At 43.6% G+C, this 17,224-nt stretch overlaps 1 long non-coding RNA gene across 2 annotated transcripts in view; it reads right to left on the bottom strand.

Annotated features, from left to right (window-relative positions):
- Positions 1–17,224, bottom strand: part of LOC107195954 — a 126,525-nt gene extending 109,301 nt beyond the window's left edge. For both annotated transcript variants that reach the window (XR_001517266.2, XR_003047569.1), the window contains exons 1-2: positions 17,172–17,224; positions 15,491–15,567 (exon numbers count right to left, since the gene is read on the bottom strand). This is a non-coding gene — a long non-coding RNA (uncharacterized LOC107195954). The remainder of the gene's footprint in view (positions 1–15,490; positions 15,568–17,171) is intronic.

Genomic DNA, 17,224 nt, shown 5'->3' on the forward strand with positions numbered 1-17,224 from the left:
AAAGATGAAGAACGATGAGTCACAGGACTGCCAGGCGTGCAGGGTTGCTTTGCACATGCTTTTTCTGAGCTCAGGACCAGGGCTTTTCACCATCTCCCAATGTGCATTTTACAAAGGCAACCTGAGCAGCCTGGCCCTCCTCCTGCATCCCCGTGCCCCTCCTCACTCCTACCCCCATATTTAAACCAAAGTCAAAGACATTAACGCATGCGCATGAAACTCCAGTTCCACCCTACCCCCACCCTAAGACTTAAAATGCAATAATTCTAGGAAGAAAGCACAAACAGATCTATTTTATTATGTGCACAGAGTCCTATCAGAAGGAATGCCCACCAGAGCCGTGTTATTTCTGTTCTTTATTAAGAGCCGTTTGCCCCTATGCCACAGTAACGATGAGATCAGGAAAACACCTTAAAACTGCTGACGGTCACCGTATCGGTTATAATTAGGTTTGGCTGTATGTAACAGAAAACTCAGTCATTTACACACACGGGTTGATTTTCTCCATTTATTGAAGGCCGAGAGTGAGCGGTCAGGAACTGTTGTGGCAGCTCTGCAGAGTCATCAGGGCCTCAGCCATCTTCTGTCTCAAGCAAGTGGCTCCCGTCCTCAAGGTCACCTGATAGATCCGCTGAAGATCTCTGACCTGAGCAGTGGGAGTGAGGAAGGGGGACGGCGAAGGAAGGCACCTCGACTGTCGTGGAAGGTAAAAGCGGGGCTACCCAGAGGAGGGACAGGTGGGTCGGCGGGCGGTCAGGTGCCTGGCCATTTGCAATCAAAAAAGATGGTGGACACTGGAACCAATCCCGAGAGAGCACGCATGCTGTCCTGTACCCTCGAGGGCGCTCCCTAAAAGAGTTGACCACTGGGGCCGAAACGTGTCCTCGGGTATGAGGACCTCGACTTGAGTGTGGCGCTCACATCTGCTTTCCCTGAAGAGCTGCTGTGAAGAGCTGCACGCCTGTGTTCTGGTCCCACCCTGCGGGGACGCACTGCAGGTGCAGACAGGACCTCCCCTCCCTGTGGACCAAACCGGTATCGGGAGTCTCTGCAGAGTCCCTGCCCTTAAATGCCTTCCACCCTCCTCTGAGGCCACCCAGCCACCCAGCGTTTCTGGGCTCCTGGTGGCAAGTGGGTGAATGAGTCAAGCAAGAGTGTTTGCTATCCCTGAGCACATACTGAGGAGCGTTTACGCTTAACGAAATCATAAAAGTAGGTATGTTATCGTTAGGGGCAGTGGTGGGAAGGCCGTGGGAGGTCTGCTCAATAGTGGGAAGAAATGCATCAGACAGTAAGAGGCATAGTGAAGGCAGTCAAAATGTGGTTACCCTGAGTGGCCATGCCATGCCTGCTGAAACTGAGCTGTTGGTACCCTCACACCTGTGGGACGTAAGAAACCTGAACCAGTAGTTGGCTCTCTAACTGGTGACCCTCCGCTGAGCAGGACTTTGGGAAGTGGGCAGTCCGCCCGACAGGAGTGTGGCCGCCTTCACTACTGGGACCACCGAGGGAGTCGGGAATTTTCCCCTGGCTTCAGTGGCTCACTCTCCAAGGCCAGCTTCTACTCAGCTGCTGGGCTCCTCGGCCACGGTCAGTGAACAAGACCAAAATGAGTCCAGTGTGCTCCACGCCTCAAAACACAGACACGCTAGAAGTCCCTGGACACAAAACCAGGAGGTGGCATGAACCCAGGAGAGAAAGAGCCTAGACTTCTGGGCCTCCTGCCCAAGTGGGGTACTTCAGCTGCAATTATTAAAGTAATACATGCTTTTTGTTAAAATAGATTTCAGAGAAAACTAAAGTAAAATAAGTCCCCTTAACCCTTACACCTAGCTGCACTCCATAAAAATCACAACATACAGTTTCTGGTATATCTTTATAGAAATCGTCTATCCAAGTGTATTCCGTTGAATGCATTTGCAAGAACTTTACTTATAAATAATTCACTTAATAATAACTAATGTACAAAGCACGTCTTATTTATATTGAAATTGGAAGTGTAAAAACTAAAGCAACTAAAAATGATAAAAGTAGACGCTCAATTCTCCCAGAGTGCAGTTTTGGGAATGACCACCAGGTGTCAGAGTTATCAATAGTATTCCCCAGATTACCACTGGAAAGTTACAAGAAGAGAAAAAGTGCCTGGCTAGAAATGAGATGGCGAGATGCCTCCCTAAACAGGAGTATTTGGACCTTTGGCCCAAAATTTTGTCTACTTAGAGTTGGGGGCAGGGAGTGAAGGGAGCTGCAGAAAAAAATATATATTAAATTCACCGACCAGAGAGTCCCATTCAGCTGGGAAACCTTTGATCTTTAGTGAAGCTCTGTTAAGTGCTGATAAATGTCACATGGGAAATGTAAAAACAGCCAGCAGTCAGTCCTCCCATAGCTGCGAGGCTACTTTTGGAAGCCAGGGCCATCTCTCCTCTCCTCGGTCAGGAGACCAGAAGGAGGGGTGAACACAAGTGGAGGTCACACATAGAAGAGGGGTCAGCTATGGCCGCCCTCCTTTCTAAAAGGAACATCCAGCCGTGTATGAGGAGCCCCTCCTAACTAACTCTTAGCTTCACAGTCTCCTGTTCACTTCCAGTCTGCGGGCCTCACGTACATTTCCTTTGCCAGGACGGACCTGGCTGTTGATTAGAGCTGCTGACCTAGAAAACATTCCCCTCCATGCTTGAGGCAGGGGGCGGAGCGTCTGACAGCAGGACTTTCCGGCCGTGGCCGGGGGGTGAGGGGGGTAGGGGGGTAATGTCGCGGCTCCTCCCCCAGGGGCCAAGCGTGGGCGGCCTTGCCAGCACCACCCACCCGGCTTTCCTGCGGAGGCCTCCAGGAGCCGCCCATGGCCAGCCTCGTCCCGCGTCCTGGCAGAAAGGGGGATGTTGAAGCAGTTACAACACAAGCTTACTTGTGCAAGGAGAGGACAATGACCTTGGCTCCAGATGAGCAAACCTCATCCGTGGGAGACCACAGCTGAAGAGTGTCAAAAAGAAAGGAGAATCCTTGCTATAAGGCCCAGTTGGCACTTGTCTAGGCTGTTCCTGGGGCCACATCCCATTTCTGGCTGTGGGTCCAGGGAAGAATCCAGACCCACTACACACTGGGGCTTCTCGTGGGTGGAACTTTACTATGTATGTACCCCATGCCACGCCTGTGGAAGCGGGTAGGAGGCGGCGGAAGGAGACGGGGAAAGTAAGAAGAGCTCTACATTTCATAGTCAGTGTTACTGATACGTAAATCCTACTCAAACCTCACCATTTCCACGAATTCTGACAGGCGGATTAAGGTGACCTTTTTATGTGATGTGAATGACCTCATGTGCTAAACTGGTACATCCTACATAGGCCACATGAAGCAACAGTAATTATATAAGTCATATATACCTTGAATGCTATATACATAATTTAAAATGATACGCCTGTGGTGCCATACACAAAATAAAAATGCCAGTTATTATTAAACATAGGTAGTATTCATATTCAAATATGACCACTTATTATGTTTGATGCTTTAAACACAATATACAAGCCAAATGCTCCATTTAAAAATAAAAAGGTATAAAACAATGTTTATATTGGCATCTACATTAATTTACCATGACTGGCATAATAACTGTTGCTTTGATGTGGCCAACATTGGTATGGTGATTGAGGTTTTTTTCTGCCCATTATTCTATGACATACGATACAAGAGGTATGGAACAGAGAATCTAAGATAATGCGACCACGCTACCCCCTCATCGTTTCAAAGGGCACGCTCTCCCAGAGGAGAGTCAGACTGAGCCTCGGGTAAGGGCCATGGAGCTCCGCCCTACCCTAATGAGGAGCCTCCCCTCTGGGCACTGAAGTCACTGTTTGGTGACTCCAGTAACGCCTTGAACTCACTAGGTTCCAAACAAGTCAATGAACCTCTCGAATCTGTCGAGAAGTCCTGCTGTCCATCACGTTCTACTTTATTAGGCCGCTCAGATGACAAGGGTTTCCCAAGCCCACGACAGACTACAAGTCACAGTGTATCTTGAGATCCCCAGGCTTCTAAGGATTCCCAGAAAAGGAGTGAATGATGGGGTCACGGGTAGGGAAGGAAAAGGACTCAGCCCCCACGCCCTAAACCTAATACCTGCTTGCCTCCCGCCCCCTCCAGTCCAATCAGGGTAGGTGAGTCAGAGAGCAGGTGGGCCGTTCTGTTGCGTTTTGCCCTGTGTCTGGCTTTCTAACAACGACTCCTCCCTCCACTTAATCCTTCTCCTACAGACTCCACCTTCAAGCCCTGCACTGAGCCTGACTCGGAACCTTGTCTCTTGATGGGTACCCACGGCTGTTTCCCTTCTATAAAGTGGGTGAGGAAATCATTGATGAGGACACACAAAAGTAGAAGACTTCCTGAATCTGACGTGAGTTTGGTCACACAGGAAGGCCAAGCTAAAAGCTCAGAAGTCACTGACCATAATTATCCCTCCCATAAAGGTGGCCTTCCTTACCTGTAGCCAAGCAGCTCCTGAGGCTGTGACAAATAGCTGTGCCTGTCGAAACTCCAGAGGAGACATTCCTCACCAGGTCTCCCAGCCCGAGCTGCAGCGGACTGGCACCGTGAAAGCCAACAGCCTAAACCAACAGAAGCAAGAGAGAACTGGTTCTCCTGCTCTCTAGATGGTTCCTGACACTTCAATTATGTTCAACACAATGTAGCTGAATTGTTTTTAACCTTTACAGAGCCTCCTGGCTTTGCCAAAGAAATATTGGTTGGTAGAGTTAGAATATTAGCAATAATAGTTGGATAGCTAGAAATGGGGACCAGAGAAACATTCACAAGTAGAAATGAGCCCATAAACGGTATTAGTCACAGTATTGGGTAGATAAGGAAGCAGGAGTGTGGTAGGGCTTGGGCGCTGCTTACTTGTTATTTATGTCTCAGAATAATATAATGCATTCCCCTTGAGCAGTTTCACGGTTAGTTCAGCAAATGGCAGAGAATCCTCAGTTCTGACTTCACCAGGAGCTCTGCTGCCATGATTACCAGGTCGTGGTGGAACAGTTCAAGATAATCCTGCCTGGAGTCAACACAAAGAGTCCTCACTGGACAACTTAACTTAGTGTCTCAACAAAAGGATCTCGCTTTTAGTAGCTCTGCTATGGGGTGAGGGGAGAGAAGGGTCTCATTTCCTCTTTGTTCCACTTTTCTTCTCGGCTCCGTGCTAAGAAAATCTCCTGTCAAAACTTGTCAATGCAGCCTCATGGTGAAAAGACATACCCAATTCTTCTGATTTATGGTTATTAGAGTTTTGCACAAGAGTCGCAATTTCCAATGTGTTACAGATGCCAAATAGATGTGTTTTCCAACACAGTTCATCTCAAACTCTATTCTCTTAGCCCTAAAACACTTTTTAAAAATATCCATTCTTCTTGAAATGTAGCCCAGTTTTAATAGAGACATGGGCATGAGAAATAACTCACTTTCCTTTTAATTAGACCATTAGAAATACAACAGTACAAGTTGGACCACAAATGGCGAGGTGACAGTCAACCTCAATGCTTGGGAGTCAATAGGGAGTAGTGGAGACTGTGGTAAACTAGAAAGCGCATAACCTGTGCAAAAGTAGAAGCCACTGTGAATGCGAACAGTTAGTCTTGCAGAAGTGTGGACTCAAGTCTTTCTGGAGGAACCAGAAATCCAGATCCTTATGTATAGTTTCTCAATTTTTATATATGGACCATTAGCTTTAAAAAAAAAAAAAAAAAGTTGTCAATTTGCCACCTTGCCACCTCCTTTAAATGACTGAAGGCAGTATGACTAAGAATAGAAGCAGTAACCTGGAAGTCAGGAATCCAAGATTGTTAGACCTGGCTCTGATACACACCCACTTTGTCTCTGCACAGGACACCTAACCACCCTGGACCTCAGTTACCCTGTCTGAAAAGTTGGGACGTCAAAATTCCTTTGAAGCCTAAATTATTATACCATAAAGTTAAACACGTTTTCTAGATGGTCGAGGATAACCAGAAACATTAAAAGGGGAAAAAAAGCACAAAAAAATAGATTATTGTGCCATAGCAGGGTCTATTATGCTGTCTAGACATGGCTTTGGTGTGGCCAAGTCACTTGGTTGATACAACCTCAAGAATGTGAAGACTTTTATCAGGCCAGATCTACTCTGATAGCCACTCGCCCGCTGGAAAAAATAAAATTCATGTATCTCCAGTATATCTTGACTGTGGCAGGGCTGAGGAAACATTTCAGTTGGAAAACAAAGCTGACCGGCAGGCTGCCCTGAGCCACGATTCTTGCTTTGCGAGTTCACGCCCAGCCTACCTGCAATGAGATTTGTAGCTGCCACATCATGGCCTTCTGCGTGAGCCAAATGTACTCAGAACAGCTCTGGTTACATAACCCCCAGCCGTGGCCCATGTGTGCACATGGGCACACAGCTCGCCCAGCTCAGGAGCACACAGCATCTCAGATACCGCACATCCTCCCCAAGCCCCGGCCCCCACCACCACCACCAGGGGGCACAGGAAAGGAATGGAAAACACTAAGCTGCAAAATAATGAAGGATGGGTATATTAAGGGCTTTTTCTCCCACCGTAAAGGTTAAAAATAGGCACGTTTCAGAGCAAATAAAAGTGTTCACATTCTTGTGGTTATATTAACTGTGTGGCTTGGGTGAAGTGAAGGTCCAAAGAACAGAAAGTCAAGTGAGTTATAACTGGGCAGCTTCTTCACACAGGCCATCTTGACACAGATAGTTTGGCTCCAAGCGCAGTGGGGAGGGGAGTTCGGCACCTACATTCCTAAGTGCTTTTGTGCATCAGTTGTGAACAACAAGTCTTTTTTATTTTGCCATTAAGCTGCCAGTAAGAATCTAGCATGTTTTAAAGAATGAAGTACCTTTGACTCCAAAGCCAGCTATGATCTAGCTCTTCAGTTCTCTCTCTCAGAGGCATTTTCTCCGCTGTGCCGCTGGCTTTAGGTAACCATGTTTATTTTAAATCCACTCTTTCTTACCCTAAGGCCTTTGTAATCTCTCCCTTCTGCCTGGAATGCTCTTTACCCTGGTCTTGGCAAGGGTAGTTCATTCAGATCTCAGCCTCTAGAGTACCCGTCAGGGATGCCCTCTCTGGCCATCCAATAAAAGTACTTACTCACACATTCTGTGTCACATGACCCGTCTTTAATTCTCTGCCTAGCACTTCACACCACCTGAAATATTTCCTGTTTATTTCTTTCTTTATTACCTGTCTTCTCTCACTAATATATCAGCTCTGTAGAAATAAGGATTTTGTTTTGTTCACTGCATATTTCCAGCAGCTAAAACAATGCCTTGCATATAGCAAATGCTCAATAAATATTAGTTGAAGGAACAGATGGATGGTTGGATGGATGGAAGAATCCATGCAGCAAATGTCTGTGAAGTATACATATGGTGCCCTGGGAAAACAAAAATAAGATCCTCCTTCAAGACCTCCGGAGCCCTCCAAGGAAGACGGACATTTTTATGGTACGGTATGGTCGGAAACACGCTTACAGAAGTGTACCAAGCCTTCCACCCAAGAAGAGGATGAGGACATTCTCTAAGGAAAGTTAAGAGTTGGCCAAGAGGGCAAAGGAGAGAAGAGGGGTGGCAGGGAAGGCACCTGACTCGGAGACATCACAACAAGGCACCAAGTCTGAGAGCAGACCGTGGGCCCAGGAGCCCCAGGAGGTTCCTGGGGTTGGTGCCACAGGTGAAGGAATGAGGGAGATGGGGACTCGAAAGAGGCATGGCCGGTTCCTAAGGAGTCTCACAGACCAGTCTCCAGACATTAGATTTTAGTCCTTTAAGTGATGGGAGCCATTGAGATTGTTTTCAGTAGGAAAGTGATATGATGGCTTTATATGGATTATAAAGATGATTTTGGTGGCAGTGAAGGCAACTGATTAAACAACAAAGCATTCAGGAGACTGAAATGTCAAGGATCCCAACTATTAGTGGCAATGGAGAAAGAAAAGAGGAGACAGATCTGAAAGCTATTAAAAAGGTAGAGTCAATAGAGCTTGCTGACACACAAAATGTGGGAGGGGCCAGAAATGATGGGGTTAAAGAAAATCCCCAGTTGTGGCTTGTGCTATCAAAATGTTTTGTCTTTTTCTTCTGTGTGTTATCAAAATTAATGGATCTCATGCTTGAGGCCTGAGAAGCCCTAAATTCATTGTTTGTGATATGGATGAATCTGAGTTTGCTTGCTTACATGAGGTCATGGATACTTGCCCAAGTGGCTATCTACGGTCCTAGCACAAATGTTTATCCACTTAATAAGCAAATTTGCATAGGAGTCCCTCTGACGTGTGTGCATCAAATCTACAGTGTTGATAATTTCCCTGTCCGTGAAAATACACGTTATTATTTCAATGCACAGCCATTTTCGGAGGCACACACTGATCCATCACCACAGAAGCATGACTATTGGTCTAAATATAGATGTGCCTGTCACCGCGGAGAAAGAACAGACCAGAAGTCATGATTCTATTTACTCCAAGGAAATTTTAAGGTGATAAAATTGAAAAACCAATCAATGTAATGTTTCTTTACTTTGTAAATCTGATTGGAAGATCAAATTATGATTACCTGAGCTATGTGAAACTTCTCTTGACCTGAACTACTAATTTAGCCCTCGGCCCCTTCTAACGCAGCCTCCACCTGGACCCCAAGATATTTCTCAGTCCTCAACGGATCTCACAGGTATTGAAAAGCAAGTATACAGTTGGCTATCTAGCCAGCCACCCTACGGGGATCCCCAGTTTATCCCTTTTCTCATACTCTAGCCCCCACTTGCTGTTGCCACATAAGAGACTATATAATGTTAAGAGCATGGGCTCTGGTGCCTGCCAGCTTGGGTGTGAATCCTGGCGCTACCATTTGTAAGCTGTTGGGGCAAGTTATCCAGCCTCTCTGTGCCTTAGTTTCCACCCTTTAAAATAAGAATATTATTTAATCCACCTCATGGGGTAGTTGTGATGATTAAGTGTAAAGTACTTAGGATAGTAACCAGCACATAGCAAGCACTCGATAAATGCAGGCTATGATTCCTACCACCACTGCCCTTGCTGGCACTGGGAGAGCCGCTGGTAGTTCAAACGGAGAGTTTAAATCTGGTCCTTTAAAAGAAGGAAAGACCAGCTATAGTGTTAAATTATTTGTAAGTTAAAAGCAAGTAGAAACTGTAAAAACATGCTAAATCCAAGACCAAAGAATAGTTCTGATATAAACTTTTACTGTATCTTTGAAGATGAAGTATCTTTCCAAAGTCTTCACATTACGACAGGGAGAAGAATATGAAATTTTAACCATGATACCATTTAGCATCAAAAAACACCCAATATGTAGGAATAAGTCAAATAAAAGATGTGCAAGACCTACTTAGAAAATCAAGACACATTACCAAGAAAAAATTTAAGAAGACCTATGTAAAGGGAGAAATATGCCATATTCCTAGACACAAAGATCCAATATTATAAAGCTATTTGTTCTCCCCAAATAGAGCTACAAATTTTATTCAAGCCTAGTCAAAATGTTTTGCCCAGTCAGTACTTTTTTGTAGAAACTGACAAGATGATTCTATTCTTTTTTCTATGAAATACAAAGGGCTAAGAATAGCCAAGACAATCTTGAAGAAGAAAAACGGAGTTGAAAGATTTACACACCAGATGGCGAAACTTAAAAACTGACAGCAACTACGTCAGTATAGCATTAATACAAACTTTTGTCAATTGAAGCACAAAGATACACAAACAGACCAATAGAACAAAGAAAGTTTAGAAACAGACCCCCGTGTGTACAGTCCTCAAATTTACGATAATGAAACCACTGCAGGACAGAGGGGAAAGGATGGTCTTTTCAGAATGGTGCTGGATCACCTGGATATCCGCACGGAAAAACAAATGACCCTTATCTGTAACACACCAGTCACAGAACTAAGTTCTAGAGGGAGTATAGGCAAAACACTGGAACTTCCAGAGGATAACTGAGGAAAAAATCTTCATGCCCTCAAGGAGAGGGAATGACTTCTAAAGTAGGACACGAGAAGCACAAACCATAAAGGGAACAATTGATGAACTGGGTTTCATTAAGAACTTCTGCTCACCAAGACACCATTAAGAGAGTGAAAGCAAACCACACTGTGGGAAAAGAAATTTGCAATCCATATATCCAACACAGGACTGGTATCCAGAATATATAAAGAATTCCACAAATCGGTAAGAAAAAAGAAACATAATTTTAAAAAGGGGAGGAGCAAAACACTTGCAAAGGCACTTCATAAAAAAAGAATTTCCAAATACCCCCAAAAATGTATTTTAAAAGGGATTGACATTATTAGTCATCAGAGAAATGCAAAGTAAAACTACAATAAGGTACTACAGGGATCCAGGTCACGCCCTATTTCATGACATGGGTGGTGGTTTCACAGGAAAAAATTCACTGACTTGTACACTTAAGGATTTGTGCATTCTTCTCTATATATCATACTTGAATAAAAATGTTTCCGAAAAAAGAGACTTTAGAAACATATCGACTAAATGCGATGTGTGGACCTTGTCTGGATCTTGCTTCACACAAGCCAACTGTTAAAAAGAATTTGTGAGACAGTTGGGAGAACTTGAACACTGACTACATATTTCATGATAATTAAAGGATTGTCAGTTTTTTAGGTATCGTGATGATATTATGGCAATGTTTTCAAAAAGAGCTCTTACCTTTTAGGGATACATATTAAAGTGTAAATACATATATTATAAATAAAATAATATCTTGGATTTGCTTCAAAACAATCGGAAGTGAGAGGACGGAGAAAACGAGACTAGATGAGCTGCTGGCTCACTGCAGCCGCATGGCGGGCACATGGGAATCACCGTACTGTCCCTGCACCGTTGAGTACGTTTAAAACCCTGCATAATGAAACCTTTTTAAAGCTAGAGCAAAACCTAAGTTTTATGTTTTTTAGCTGTTTATGACTCCTCTCTTCTACCCCTCCTAACAACGGAAACCATAACACTGAACGCTTAGGCTCCACATCCCTTGAGAAGTCATCTTGGCCATTCCTCCGTTATCGAGCCCAGTATCTGAAACAAGGGCAACCCACACCACATCTGCACACTGATCAGCACAGGAGACAAAGTGTGCCTCCTCTCAGAGCAGTTAAAAAAGAAACATGTCCTAGGGACCTGGATGTGGCAGAGCAATCATTTACCCATATTCTCTGGGGTATATGCCAATGTGAGGACGCTAAGCAGCTTGGCTGCCTCTAGTAGACTCTTAATGGAAGCTCCTAGAGCCCCCTTGAACTGACCCTTCCTGTGTTATCCCCGGACATTAAGCTTATACTATCTAGCATCATCTTAGCTATCTGTGGCTTCCCTTGCCAGGTGACCTGGCTGGAGCTGCTACTGGTATGAATGTCAAGTATGAATTCCTATATAAATTAAGTCTGCCTTTTTCTTATTCCAAGACCCTAGGCTAATATGGGCTTACGCAGTTTAGAAACCCTCATTAGACAGATATAAGTGGTTGCAAAACAACCTGGCCAGGGCCTCCCGACTTACTATGTCTCCCACGAAGGTTTCCAGGTTTGAGCTTTCCTAGTTCACAGGGAAAGAAAATTCATTCATTCCTTCTGGCTCTCATTCACCATTTCAAGACATAACTTGTAATCTCCAGGTTACATCTAGCTCAGTGTTATCTCTTTAAGGCAAAATGCTGCATTTCAGCAAGGATTTCTTGGAGAAAAGGACTATATCTTTGATAAGGAGCTTTCAGGCACTCCCTGTGGTAGCCTCTAGAGGAAGAAAAACTTTTTACTGTCCTGCATGGACTCACTTATCTACTACTAATTAGGCTGATGAAGCAATGAGGGCTTCAAAAGTGAGGGCCCAAGATTTCACATACACACAAAAAAAGACAAAGTTCAAAAACAATGCCTGGTGAGGGTTCGTTCATAGTATTACTTTATTGTTACGAAAGTCCCGTCATGGACATGCGCCACTGCCAGAAACAAAAGGTAAGAATGGAGCTTGGAAACGAAAGGAAAAGAACAGTGTTGTTGAAACTCTGTGGCTAAACCTCCCAACACATCTATGTCTATCTATTTCCTTAATATTTGTCAATAATTTGGGGATAGAGACAAAGATATGCTGAGATAAGGGGTCAGAGGTATAGTGGGAAAGCAGACCTCCCTATATTTCAGAAATATATACAGGAAGACTGCTCTTAGGTGTGAAGATACAAACCCCGTTAGTAGTAAAGGAACCGGCAAATCTCTAAAACTGTCAGTCCTGATTTAGCCAAGCTTGGCTCCGCAAGCCACAGAAGGAAGCTAAGAGCCACTGTTTGCTCTTTTGCTGTGAATGACTGGCACTTGGCTCATGCAACCAACTTTGTTTTTAATTTAGGCTATTATAATGTTTCACATTTGCATACACATTTAGTATTATTTAGTAAAGAGCATAATTTTAAAATGAAAATAATGAACTGAAAAAACCCAAGAATCCTCTCAACAGTTTTTTAAACTTTTTGAATAGTTACCTACTATAGTCTTGCAAATTTTTCAAAGTCTAGCCATTAGACCATTTCTTCTACATAGGCTATGTATACATATTCAGAAAACATTTTCTCATAACGATTTGAATTTGTCAAGAATCACAGTTGTGTTTTACCATTGTTACTTATGATTTATCACAATGCCGGGAGGATGAATGGCATATCTGACACTGAGAATAAGGAGGACTGCCCAAAGGGCCTGTTATCTGCTATGCAGGGACTCCAGGGGCTATTAATTATTTATCTACTTTTCAAAGTTAATAAATAGAAATGTCTTTTGCCCTTTATTCCCCAGATGAATTTAACCAAATGAGATGGGGTGTTTATATGCAGTTAGCTGTCTGAGGACACAGGAGGTGCAAGTAATGGAAAGCAGGAGATTTTTTAAAAACAAATATATTTTAATGTCAATTAATTATTCACATCACTGTTTTATCTGGTATGTTTCTTATTATGATTAAATTCTCATGAATATTTCGATGATTTTTGAGTGTACTCAAACGTGAGTGCTTTAAAAACGTAAGATTTATTCATACAAAAAAAGCAAAATTCAAATAACATGTCGACACTTAAAATATATATAGTTAGAAAATGCAAACACCGAGGAAGAGTATCACATATACTACACTTGATCTTAGCCAAAAGGCCAAGGAGTGATGGAGAAAAGTATCAAATAGGAAAAATAAGAACCTCCCTCTTCACCACTGCGGTCCTTCTGCTCAAAAGCAGATCACTCTTTATGCGTTTTTGTCCTACCAGAGAAAAATGTATGCATATCTATTGATTTATTTACCAAATATTATGCACGCTGTTTTGTTACGTGCATTTTCCACTTAATAACACATCTTGATACTACTCCGTATCAGCACACGGTGGTGACCACATTCTGTTTGCTCTTACACACAGTGCTTCGATGAATATCTTTGTGCACATAGCTGAGGGTTACATTTATTTACTTTTTCAGTGTGACCTACCATCAAAGTCAGTGCAGCAAGCACAAGCTACTCCGAGCAGTCTATCCCAGCTGTGTGATGAGAAAAAGAACAATCTAGTTTCCTTGGTTTATTTCAGTTCCTTCAGAATATTTCCTGAGACACTGTGATTTATGCCAAATGGGTCCCAGGAACAGCATGGGATGGCTACTGAGAAAAGGACCGTTTTCAGGTGAGAGGAGGAAAATATCTCTACCTGTTCACTTCTGAGCGTAGAGGCTCCTGTGGCAACACAGGAGTCCTGCCTGCACTTCGATCCACCTGGTGAACACTCCTACCCCGCTTATAGGAGTGTACTGAATGCTCATGGCATGAAAGGAATGTTTGCAGAAGAGGGGAAATAAGCAACCACTGGAGAGACATGCATGGAACAGCAGGTGAAACTGCCCTTCACCCTATTACACAGGTATTGGTAACTCCCCGCTCGTGGAAGACCAATATGAAGCACAATGTTCAGAGCTGTCTGCCTAGAGAGACACAGGAACACAGTTCAGTGACAGAGTTGGGGTCAAAAAATGACTACGGAGTCCACAGCTCAGAAATAATAATAAAAAAACTGTCTTATATCCTTGCACTTAGTTGCCTCAAATCCTTTTTGAAATGATGGAGGATTTAAATTACATTTTGAAATCTTTCAACATAGTATTTTTCAAATATTTGTTATCTCCTCTGACTCACATATCAATTCTATGAGGCAGGTAGGTCGGTGTCATTATCCCCACTTAAAAGATGAAATGACTGCGGGCAGCAAAGTTAAATGATCTGCCCAAGGTCAACAGGCTAAGTAACCTGACTTCCAGAACTGTATTCTTTCCTGAATTCTCCCAAGCCCACCTTGCCAGTTTTAGAACCCCAAAGAAAAGCCAAGAATGAAGCTAGAAGTGTAAACATAAATCTCTCTCTCCCTAGGGATACCTGGGATCCTGAAAACTACCTCTTCCTAACAGAAATTTAATAAATTGAATAATGTTGCTGTTGCTAAGTACCAGGTCGAAATACCACACTTGAACCTTGACAGAAGTTTTACAAACACTTCTGTGAAAATTTGGTTTTAAGTTTTACTATAAACACCCATACTGTCTTAGCTTTTTTTAATCTAGTAGCTCCTAAATTTTACAATTAAGACACTGTCTTGAACAGTACTAATGATTTGTCATTTAGATATCTAACACCTACGTCTTGAGTTGCCTTTTTGTCAGTCAGGACTGTCTAAATGAGTACCTTTCAAACTTTTTTGAGAATGGCCAAAGGAAGAAATATATTTCACATTGTAAAGCATAGATATGTATCTGTCACTGACACAAAACTTTCACAATAATTACTTGGTGATTTACTTGGAGATTATCTGTTTTTTCATCTTTTCACATTATTTTTTGAAATAATAATTATAGACCAGTCCATTGATTTCGTGACTCACAAATGGGTCACGACTCACAATCTGAAAATACTGGTTTAGATGAACAATACACAGATCCTGCCTCAGAGAAGTATACACTAGCTGGATGTCTCATATGTACACCATTCACAGACATCTTACAGTTGGAAAATCCTCAGAGGTCAATTCGTTCAACTATCTGCACTGTAACTGATTTTCCAACATCCCTGATAGAGGGCAACATACCTGAAAGCATTTGCTGACTGTCTCTAGGACAAGAAATCACATCTTGCTGGGAACCTAGCACAGGCTCGGTCATAGAAAAGACCTGTTAAAATAGTACAGACCCAAACTAAATGAACTGAATGCCTGAATATACAGTCCACTTCCTTTTCCTAAAAGACAACTTCAACCTTTATTCCTAAATCCAACTCAGTCTTTTCCAGGAGGAGGGTAAAATGGGGAAAGGAAATCAGCTGGGCCAAGGGGTCTAGAGGTTCCTCTCCGATGACTTAAAGAAGGAGTCTTAGCAAGTTGAACATTAACAATACTCACCCCGAGGGCTAGGAGGCTGGAAGTCAGGAAAGGCTCCCCTGACGATGTCCCAAATGAGCCGAGTCTTGAGAGACTAACTGGAATCAGAAGGGTGGAGAGAAGGTGGGAGGGTGTGATCAAAGTGCATATGAACTTCATAAATTCAGTTTTAGTAAGACCAATCTTAAGTCACATAAAAAATAGAAAAACTGGGCTATACATAGTGAGTTTAGACAGTAATTAGGTCCAGTTTCTTTCACCTTTCATCCTTTTACTTCTGTTAACGAAGTGCAAGCCTTATATGTAGCTACCCCTAAGTGATTGTTTCCTTGATGAAAATCATACACTTTACTCAGAAGTTGTCCCCAATGCTGCTATAGGCCTAATAAGTTATCATAAATGATTCTGCCAAAATTAAATTTTATATAAACAATAAGCATAATTTTAATAAGGTTGTATAAAATTAATATACAAAAAAAGACCTCTGAAGGTGTTGACTATCTAGTAATTCAGGCTCTGTGGGATACAGTGACAGTGCCCTATGAATCTTAGCTAGAACTCAGATCTGTCTCAGGTGAATAAAAACATTGAATGAGTCACCTTGCAATTACACCACCACTTGGAAGCATACTTAAGAGATGAGAACTACAAAGCTCACTCTCTGGAAGATCCTGGATTGGTCTTCTCTCCCTTCCTCCAGTCTGAGGGTCCACAGAGCTCAAATTCTTTACTAATTTCTCATAAGTATCGTTTTTATTATTTTTTCTTAATTTAAAAAGGACTGTCTCCCAGGGCCTCAGTTACTCTGAGTTAGTAATACTTTAAATTTCAGGGATGTAAGAAGCATTAGTTGAGTCTATGTTTTCTACACAGAGAAACTACTTCAGAGAAAGATTTTTTTCATTTCTGAGAAAATGTGTGTACATATCAGGTGTTTATGCTCCCAAACACATACACATGACCAATTATTTGGGGTAATGTTGACCAATCACCATGATCAAGATTCAGCCCAGCTCCCCATGTGCATAAATGGGTACGTCATTGTGACTCAGAAGCCTCACATTTCACCTAAAAATTGTAAGGCTGGACCTCGAGTGGAGTCTAAATTCTCATTAGGATGCATGTTTTGGAGGCAACTGCTTGATCTAAACTGGGCAGTGACTCAACAGTCAGCTGGAAGGGAGAAGGAAGTACTGGGCGAATGCTAAAAGAGGGGGACCCCCCTGAGCAAAGTCCCTCCCCTCCTCCCCGGTGTTTTCTTGTTTTTGTTTCTGGGACTTCTGGTCCCCATCAGATGTTGCCCTTATCCGTCATTTCGCCTTCCCGGGGTGGAGCACAGATTCTCATTTGTTCATCATGTCGAAGCTCCCGCGATGGCCCCGGGGCCGACACCGTGTGCGGCACCTGGCTGTGGAAATTCGAGTTTTTCCACAGCCAACCGAGGAGGCTGAGTCCTGGTTACCACGAAGCCGGGGGACAGGGCCTACCCCCACCCAGCGCCTCGAAGTTCTGGTCGCAGAACCTCGCCACCGGCTCGACCCCCACCTCCAGCCTGGGTGGAGGTCGCGCCGTCCCTCCGCACGTCGGACATTTCTAGGTCACATGGGTGTCCACACACACACACACACACACACACACACTCGCGCACGCGAACGCGGCCATCCTGTGCACGCCTGGCCTCAGAGGGCGGTGACAAACTTACTCCTGGCGAGGCGGCCCGGCCGGGGCGCCGGGGAGAGGCCGGGCCCGGGCTCC

Source organism: Pteropus alecto, unplaced genomic scaffold, assembly GCF_000325575.1.
Source record: "Pteropus alecto unplaced genomic scaffold, ASM32557v1 scaffold65, whole genome shotgun sequence".
Lineage (NCBI taxonomy): Eukaryota > Metazoa > Chordata > Mammalia > Chiroptera > Pteropodidae > Pteropus > Pteropus alecto.